Here is a 9,453-nt window from a genome sequence, read left to right as displayed (position 1 = left end):
CACCTTCCCAGCCTGGCCTCAGCACCAGCCACAGCCACAGCCACAGCCCTGACAGCCTAGCGAGCGGAGGAAAGGCCTCCTTCACAACCCCTTTTCCCCCTCAGTCGCAGACCAAGACTGATTAAGATCATCGGAGCAGGAGAACACCATGCTTTCTACAACCTGAGCACTTCCAAAGGGTGAAGAATAGACACAGAGAAAGTAGCAGAGACAGAGCTGGAGGGATAGGAATAGGGATCAGAGAATAGCTTGGTATTTCAGAAGCGGAGGTGCAGAGGGCATGTGTGCCAGGCAGAGTGGAGTAGAGTTTACAGGGTCAAGGATCTGTGGAGCCAGAGGGATCAAGCCGGTATCCGTACAGACACTGAAGTCAGCCAAGGGTGACACGAGAAAGAATGTGGTGAGACGGATGGATTTACTGCACACACTGCCAGCCTGAGATTTACCAAAGACAGAGCCCTTGGCTGCCTGACCCCGACTGCTTGCTCCCCGAGGATGCTGCTGTCCGCAGTCCTCTGTCAGTCTCCTCTGCTCGCACATTGGACTTGGGGAGGTTAACCACGTTCTCTGCTAACGATTTAATGCCAGCTTGATTTTACTCAAATGTGTGTAATCCAGAAAGATGGTATAAATTTCTCTCAGGGCAAAAGATGACAAGTCCCAAAGGAATTCAGATTCATGACTAGCCCTGTCCTCGGCTGAGTGAGAATGGACAGGTGGCAGCAAGGAGAGGTGCCAGGGATGTACCACAGGAGCAGAGCCCCAGAGTACGGCCCAAGGAACGGCCCCGCCCCACAGTCACGTCGTCCATTCCATCCCATCCCATCCCATCCCATCCATCCCATCCCATCCCATCCCATCCCATCCCATCCCATTCCACTCAACTCCATTCCATTCCATCCCATCCCATCCCATCCCATCCCATCCCATCCCATCCCATCCCATCCCATTCCATCCCATTCCATCCCATTCCAGCCTTTCCATTCCCAGGCTCTGGAGAGCCAAATGCTAAGAACTGATGGGGCTAGAAGGGGCCAATAACTCTGAGCTATTCCTGTAGGATATCAGGGCTCCTTCCCCTTACTTAGTTCAAGCATCAGGGACACTCAGGGATCCATGGAGGGATGGTCAAGGGGATTTCCCAACAGTAGGGTGAGTCTGGACAGCTCCCAGAGACCACACTGCTCATTTCCAGTGACCCAGCCCATCAGCATCCTGATTGTTTCATTTCCACACACTGAGGAACTGACCGCATGAGTCAAAGGGCTGGTTAGTCACAGGCGTTGCTGTCCATTGCAAGGAATGTGCAGAGCCAGTGACCGATTTAGAAAGTACCTTCCTTCACCCCCCTGGTTTTAAAGTTTTGTGTTTTGTGAGTATCTCATAGTTGCTTATAAGAAAGAAAAGAGAGGACAGGGATTGAGCCCTTCTAAAGGACCCTCCAGAGGAAAAATTTTCACGTCTCGTTTCTGGCTTCTCGTTTCGTGTTCTCTGAAGGGATGCTTGCTGGCCAAGCTGATGGAGTAAGAGGTAAGAATTCAGGTGAGATTGAAGTTAGTTATACCAGGTTGAGATCCTGGTTCCACCAGCAGAGAGACCTTGAATAAGTCACATAACCTCTCTGAGCCCCACTTTCCTCGTCTGTGAAAAGACAGTCCCCCAGCCCCCGCCCATCTGGCAACCATCAGTTTTTTCTCTCTGCATCTATGAGTCTGTTTCTTTTTTGTTTATTCGTTAATTTAGTTTTTTAAGTTATTTATTTAGTTTATTTAGTTTTATGAGGTTTATGGGTAGTGGATATGGAAGTGCTTTGAAAATACTAGATATGGCCCTGGCCGGTTTGCCTCAGCGGTTAGAGCGTCGGCCTGCGGTCCAGAGAGACCCGGGTTCGGTTCCCACTAGGGGTACGTACCTCGGTTGCAGCAGTTTGTAGATGTTTCTCTCTCTCTCTCTCTCTCTTCCTCTCTCTCCCTCCCACTCTATCTGAACAAAAAATGGAAAAATGTCCTCAGGTGAGGATTAAAAAAAAAAAAAAGAAAGAACACACTAGATACGGGTTAATCATCCTTGGGTGTTGGGAACGCACACCTCCTCCCTGACCAACATGGCCACAGTCCGCCCCAGCCACCTTTCGGCGCTCTTTTTGGGGTGGTTTTTTTTTTCCTTTCTTTTTTTTCCCAATTACTTCTCAGTTTATTGTATACATTTATTTTCAATTATAGTTGACATTCAATATTATTAGATTCAAGTGTACAGCATAGTAGTTAGATATTTCTATAACTTACAAAGTCATCCCTCTGATAAACGTAGTAGCCACCTGGCACCACACATAGTTATTACATTATTGATTATGTTCCCTGTGCTGTACTTTATATCTCGTGACTATTTTGTAACAGACAATTTGTACTTCTTGATCCCTTCACCCTTTCAAACAGCCCCCCGGCCCCCCAGCCCCCTCCCATCTGGCAATCATCAGTTTTTTCTCTGCATCTATGAATCTGTTTCTGTTTTGTTCATTTGTTTATTTAGTTTTTTAGATTCCATATATAAGTGAAATCATATGGTATTTGTTTTTCTCCATCTGACCTATTTAACTTAACATAATACCTTTTAGGTCCATCCATGTTGCAAATGGTAAAATTTCGTTCTTTTTTTATGGCTGATTAATATTTCATAGTATATACGTACCTCATCGTCTTTATCCAATTGTCTGTTGATGAACATTTACATACTTTTATATTTTGGCTATTGTAAATATTGCTGCAATAAACATATGAATGAATGCATGTATCTTTTTAATTCGTGTTTTGGATTTCTTTGGATAAATACCCAGAAGTGGAATTGCTAGGTCATCAGGTGGTTCTACTTTTAATTTTTTGAGGAAACTCCATACTGTTTTCCATAGTGGCCGCACCAATTTTCAATCCCACCAACAGTGCCCACGTGTTCCCTTTCTTCCACATCCTCATCAACACTTGTTTATTGATTTATTGATGATAGCCATTCTGACAGGTGTGAGGTGATATCTCATTGTGGTTTTAATTTGCATTTCTCTGACAATTAGTGACATTGAGCATCTTTTCATATGGCTATTGGCCATCTGTATGTCCTCTTTGGAGAAATATCTATTCTCTTTCTGCTCATTTTTTTTTTCTCACCCGAGGACATTTTTCCATTTTTTGTTCAGACAGAGCGGGAGGGAGAGAGTGAGGGAGAGGAAGAGAGAGGGAGAAAGAGAGAGAGAGAGAGAGTGAGAGAGAGAGAGAGAGAGAGAGAGAGAGAAACATCAACGTGAAAGGGACACATTGAGTGGTTGCCACCTGCACAACCCAACCAGGGCCGGGGACAAACTGCAACCGAAGTATGTGCCCTTAGTGGGAACCAAACCTGGGTCTCTCTGGACCGCAGGCCGACGCTCTAACCACTGAGCCAAACTGGCCAGGGCTCTGCTCATTTTTTTAAATTGGGTTTCCTTTGATTTTGGTTTTTGGTGTTGAGTTGTATAAGTGAGTTCTTTGAAAGTTTTGGATGTAAACCTCTTACTGGATGTATCATTGGTGAATATCTTCTTCCATTCAGTAGGTTATCTTTTAGTTTTGTTGATGGTTTCCTTTGTTGTGCATAAACATTTCAGTTTAATGTAGTACCATTTGTTTATTTTTTCTTTTGTTTCCCTTGCATGGAGAGATATATCAGAAAAAATATTGCTAAGCAAAATGTCAGTTTACTGCCTATGTTTTCTTCTGGTAGTTTTAAGATTTCACATCTTACACTTAAGTATTTAATCCATTTTGAGTTTTTTCTTGTATATGGTCTAAAAAACTGGTCTAGTTTCATTTTTTTTTTTTTGCATATATCTGTCCAGTTTTCCCAACACCATTTTTGAATAGACGGTTTAATCCCACTGCATATTCTTGCCTCCTTTGCCATGGCATGGGTTTATTTCCAGCTCTCTGTTCTATTTCATTGATCTGTGTGTCTGTTTTTATGCCAGTACCATGCTGTTTTGATTGCTATAGACTTGTAGTATAGTTTGACTTCAGGTAGCATGATACCTTTAACTTTGTTCTTCTTTCTTAAGATTGCTGTGGCTATTTGGGTTGTTTGTAGTTCTATATACATTTTAGGATCATTTGTTCTGGTTCTGTGAAAAATGACACTGGTATTTTGATAAGGATTGCATTGAATCTATAAATGTCTTTGGGCAGTGTGGATATTTTAATGATGTTAATTCTTCCTATCCACTAGCATGGTTTATGCTTCCATTTATTTGTATCTTTTTCTATTTTTTTTCTTCAATGTCTTACAACTTTCCAAGTACAGATCTTTTACCTCCTTGTTTAAATTTATTCCTAGGTGTTATATTCTTTATTTTAATGCAATTGCAAGTAGTTTTTTTTTCTTTCTGTTTCTAATAATTTTTTACTGGTGTATAAAAATGCAACCAATTTTTAAATATTAATTTTGTATCTTGATAGTTTACTGAATTCATTTATCAGTTCTAATAGTGTTTTTTTGTTTTTTGTGAACTCTTTAGAGTTCTCTCCATATAGTATCATGTCATCTGCAAATAATGACAGTTTTACTTCTTCTTTTCCAATTAGGGTGCCTTTTATTTCTTCTTCTTGTCTGATTGCTATGGCTAGGACTTCCAATACTATGTTGAATAAAGGTGGTGAAAGTGGGCCTCTTTGTCTTGTTCCTGATCTTAAGGACAACACTTTCAGCTTTTCACCATTGAGTATATGTTAGCTGTGGGTTTGTTATACATGGCCTTTATTTTGCTGAGGTATGTTTCCTCTATCCCCACTTTGCTGAAAGTTTTGATCATAAATGAATGCTGAATTTTTTCAAATGCTCTTTTCTGCATTTATTGATATGATCATATGATTTTTATCCTTCATTTTGTTTATATGGTGTATTGCATTAATTGATTTGTAGATGTTGAACCAACCTTGCATCCCAGGAATAAATTCCATTTAATCATGGTGTATGTATGATTGTTTTAATGTATTGCTGATTTAGGTTTGCTAATATTTTGTTGAAAATTTTTGAATCTATGTTCATCAGGAATACACACACACACACACACACACACACACAATATATATACATATATGTATGTGTATGTGTGTATAATGTCTTTGTCAGGCTTTGGAATTAGGATAATACTGACCTCAAAATGAGCTTGGGAGCCTTTCCTCATCTTGAATATTTTTTGGAATAATTTGAAAGGATAAGTGTTAGATCTTTGAATGTTTAGTAAAATTCATTTGTGAAACAGTCTGGACCAGGACTTTTGTTTGTTGGAAGTTTTTTGACCACTGGTTTGATTTCATTAGTAGTTATTAATCTGTTCAGATTTTCTGTTCCTTCTTGACTCAGTCTTGGAAGATTGTATGTTTCTAGGAATTTATCCATTTTTTTCCAGGCTGTCCAATTTTTTGGCATATAATTGTAGTATTTTATTTTTTTTTAATTAAAATTTTAAAAAAGGTTTTTTCTTTATTGAATTTTTAGAGAGAGAAAGGGAGAGGGAGAGAAAGCTAGAAACATCAATGAGAGAGAACATCGATTGACTGCCTCCTGCATGCCCCCCACTGGGGATCGGGCCCACAACCTGGGCATGTGCCCTGACTGGGAATTGAACCGGCAAACTCTTGGTGCATGGGTCGACGCTCAACCACTGAGTTATACCGGGCTAACTGTAGTATTTTTTTATACTCCTTTGTATTTTGATGGTGTCAATTGTCACTTGTCTTTCATTTTTGTTTTTATTTATTTATGTCCTTTCCCTTTTTTTCTTGATGAGTCTGGTTAAAGGTTTATCAATTTTGTTTATCTTTTCAAAGAACCAGCTCTTTGTTTCATTGATCTTTTGTATTTTTTCTAGAGTCCATTATTTTTAAAATATTCAATGGTTTTTTTGTAATATAGTTGCAAGGTTAAATAATCAGCCAACTGTCTAATTCCAAAACATTTTTATCACCCTAAAAAAAAAAAAAACCAAACCCACCATACTTGTTAGCTGTCATTTTCTATTCTCTTCTCCTCCTATACTCTGGCAAACACTAATCAACCTTCTGTCTCTATGAGTTTGCTTATTTCTCAAAATGTCATACACATGGGATCATACAATATGTGGTCTTTTACATCTGGCTTCTTTCACTTAGCATGATTTTTCAAGGTTTGTACATGCTGTAGATGTATACATACTTCATTATTTTTAATTTGGTAAAATATATATAACATAAAATTTGCCATTTTAACCATCTTTAAGTGAATAGTTTTGTGGCATTACGCACATTCACATGTTGTGCAACCATCACCACTGTCTACCTCCAGAACTTTTGTATCTTCCCCAATTGAAATTCTGTACCCATTAAACACCAACTCCCCATGCCCCTCTCTTCCAAGTCCCTGACATCCACTTTCTCTCTTTATGAATTTTACTACTTTTAGAACCTCATAGAAGATTTTGTCTTTTGTGACTAGTTTATTTCACTTAGTACAATTAGACTCTGTCATTTTTATTTCAGTTCTGATATTTATTATTTCTTTTCTTCTACTCACTTTGAGCTTTGCTTGTTGTTATTTCTCTAGTTCTTTTAGGTGTAAAGCTAGATTTATTTGAAATAAATAAATTTGAAATTGTTTATTTGAAATTGTTTCTTGAAGGAGGCCTGCATTGCTATGAATTTCCCTCTTAGAATTGCTTTGGCTGTGTTCCATACATTTTGGGTCATTGTGTTTTTATTTGCATTTGCCTTTTAAAAAATTTTTTCTTTGATTTTGTTGTTTAGTAGCATGTCATTTAGTCTTATGTGTTTGTGTGTTTTGAGTTTTCTTCTTGTAATTGATTTCTAGTTTTATACCAGTGTGATTAGAGAAGATGTAGTCTTTTGAGTAAATGACATGGTGGCTCTGGAAGCAGATACAAAGGAATGACGCTCTGGAGAGGAGGTAGGGATGCTCTGCAAATGGCCAGTGGAAAGATGAGGGTGCCAGCTAAAGCTGGGATCTTTAATTCTATGGTTTAAAGATTCCACTGCTCATCCCTCTGTCTTCATAAATGGTAATTTCAATAGCTTGAAGTCCTCTCTCAATGGGATTTGTCAGGAGAAGCCCTTGGGGAGCATATGTCTTCTTATTCTGGTCTTGATTGTTTGCAGACTTTCTTCAGAACCTTCTCATGATGAGTTTTCATGCATAAGAAGATGTTGCATGCTGTTAAGCCAAACAGTTTTCAAGATATGATTGACCCTCAAGCTTCTTTTCTTCTGCATAAGGGTTATTTAAAGTTCAAACTGCTGCCTATCAATCTGGTTCTGCAGCTTGGCGGGGAACTTGGTCTGTGACTGGCAGCGTGTGCCACTGCTGTAGTCTCACTAAATGAATACTTTCCCTGAACACTGAACACTGGTGCCTCTGTGGCCTCATGGAGAGGACAAGACAGGCTGTGCCATCTCCTCTGCCCTCCAGCTGCTGCCTCCCCAAAGAATTCAAGGACCCTAGAGTAGTTTCATTCTGATACCTCCCTCTCAATTTATATGCTGTTATTTCCCTGTATTTAATTTATCAGGACCTTGAGAAGCACAGATTAGGTATTACTATTATCATTTTATAAGGCACGTTAAGATTTGCCTTTCTCTTTGTACTCATCTCTTTGCTCACCATTTTTTCTTGTACTTTAAACATTTCTTTTGGAATAATTTTCCCTCTTCCTAAAATATTTCTTTCAGGGGTTTTGTTTGTTTTGTTTTGTTTTAGTATTGATGGTAAACTGTAGTTTTTGTTCATCTGACAAGATCCTTATTTTGTCCTCATATATGGAAGTTTGCTTTGCTAAATACAGTATTCTACGTTAACAGTTATTTTTGCCCATCATTTAAAATAAATTATTTCACTTTCTAATGATTTTCATATTACTGTTGTCTAACTGTATATGACCCATCTTTTTCTCTCTGACTGCTTTTAAGATCTCCTTTTTTCCTTCAGTATTCTCTAGTTTTACTACATTTACATAGGTGTGGAAATCTTTTTATTTATCTTGTGTGTTAACCTTCCTGTATCTGTATATTTATGCTTGTCATGAATTCTACAAAAATTTTAGTCATTTTTCTTTAAATATTGCCTCTCCTCCATTTCTCTATTCTCTTATTTGAGCTCTTGATGAAATATGTTAGACCTTTTTATTCTACATAGCATATCTCTTAATCTTTCTTTTTCATCTCCTTGTTTGTGCCTTATTCTAAATAATTTCTTCAGATACATGTTCCAATTAAAAAACGCTCTTCATCTGTATTTAATGTGTTGTTCAGCTCTTTCATTACATTTTATTTCAATAAAAATATTTTTATTTATAAAAATTTGATTTTGTTCCTTGTCATATTTGATCACTTTTGCTGGTTTCTTGCTGCTTGTTAATTTTTGCAATTTTGTCTTTTATTTATCTAATATAATTCTTTTATATTTCATATTTATTTTGTATTTTATATCTGATAGTTTCAATATCTGAAGGCCTTGGAGGCCTAAATCTATTCTTTCTTAACCTGCTGACTCTCATTTATGAGGATTTGTTTCCATCTGTGTTTAATAACCTTTCAGTGTCAAATTATCTTTGGTTGGTGTTAAGCTCTAAAAATTTTAGGAGATGCTTTTCTCCAGAGAGGATTTGCATTCTTTTAAGAAGCCTGGGATACTACCCCCTGAGACCCTTTCTAGGATACCAACTTAATACAGGAGTCTCAGCTTCAGCTCCCCCACCTGTCACTCGCCCAAGCCGAGTTTCCATTACAGGGCTATATAAACATTTGTCCCTGGGTAATCCACATTTTATAAGGGCTAAGTAGTCTGGACTCATGTTATACTTCCAGGCTTTCATACATACTGCTCTTTCTGCCTGGAATATGTATTCTTTTATCATTTTTCTTTCTTCACCTGATTAAAGTTCAGGCCCATTCTCCTCCAGGATACACTAATCCAGTTTAGATAACACTCTGATTTGCTCTCAGAGCACCCTGTACCTACCTCTAACACTGCATTTTCCATACTGTATAGTAATAATCTGCTTACGCATCTGTCTTCCTCCATGAGACTTCTGGGTAGGAGTCATGGCTTAGTTACGCTGTTTTCCCAGTGTCCATCACAGGGCCTGGTCCACAGTAGATAACAAATCTTTTTTAATAAATGAAAGAATACCTGAATGGATGAACGGGTGAGTCAGTAATGATTGTGGAATGGACAATTTGGGGCTGGCAAAGAAGGTGAAGGATGGTGAAGGAAGATGAGAATAAAAGGGAAATAACTGGTGTTTCTACGTTGGTTTTGTTCTTGCTGAAGTGAAACAAAATTGTCATTTCATTTCATCAAAAGTTTATTGAGCATCCAGTTTGTGCTAGGCACTCTGCTAGATGCTAGTAATACAAAGATGAAGATCCAAACAAAATAAAA

At 38.3% G+C, this 9,453-nt stretch overlaps 1 pseudogene; it reads right to left on the bottom strand.

Moving 5' to 3' along the window:
* Positions 1-7,029: 7,029 nt before the first annotated feature.
* LOC118640336 lies at positions 7,030-9,115 on the bottom strand (annotated as a pseudogene).
* Between the last annotated feature and the right edge of the window lie 338 nt (positions 9,116-9,453).

The sequence above is a fragment of the Molossus molossus genome, unplaced genomic scaffold (assembly GCF_014108415.1).
Source record: "Molossus molossus isolate mMolMol1 unplaced genomic scaffold, mMolMol1.p scaffold_m16_p_22, whole genome shotgun sequence".
Taxonomy (NCBI): domain Eukaryota; kingdom Metazoa; phylum Chordata; class Mammalia; order Chiroptera; family Molossidae; genus Molossus; species Molossus molossus.
Note: the sequence above shows the minus strand (reverse complement) of the source record. Positions and strands in the feature narration are given on the sequence as shown.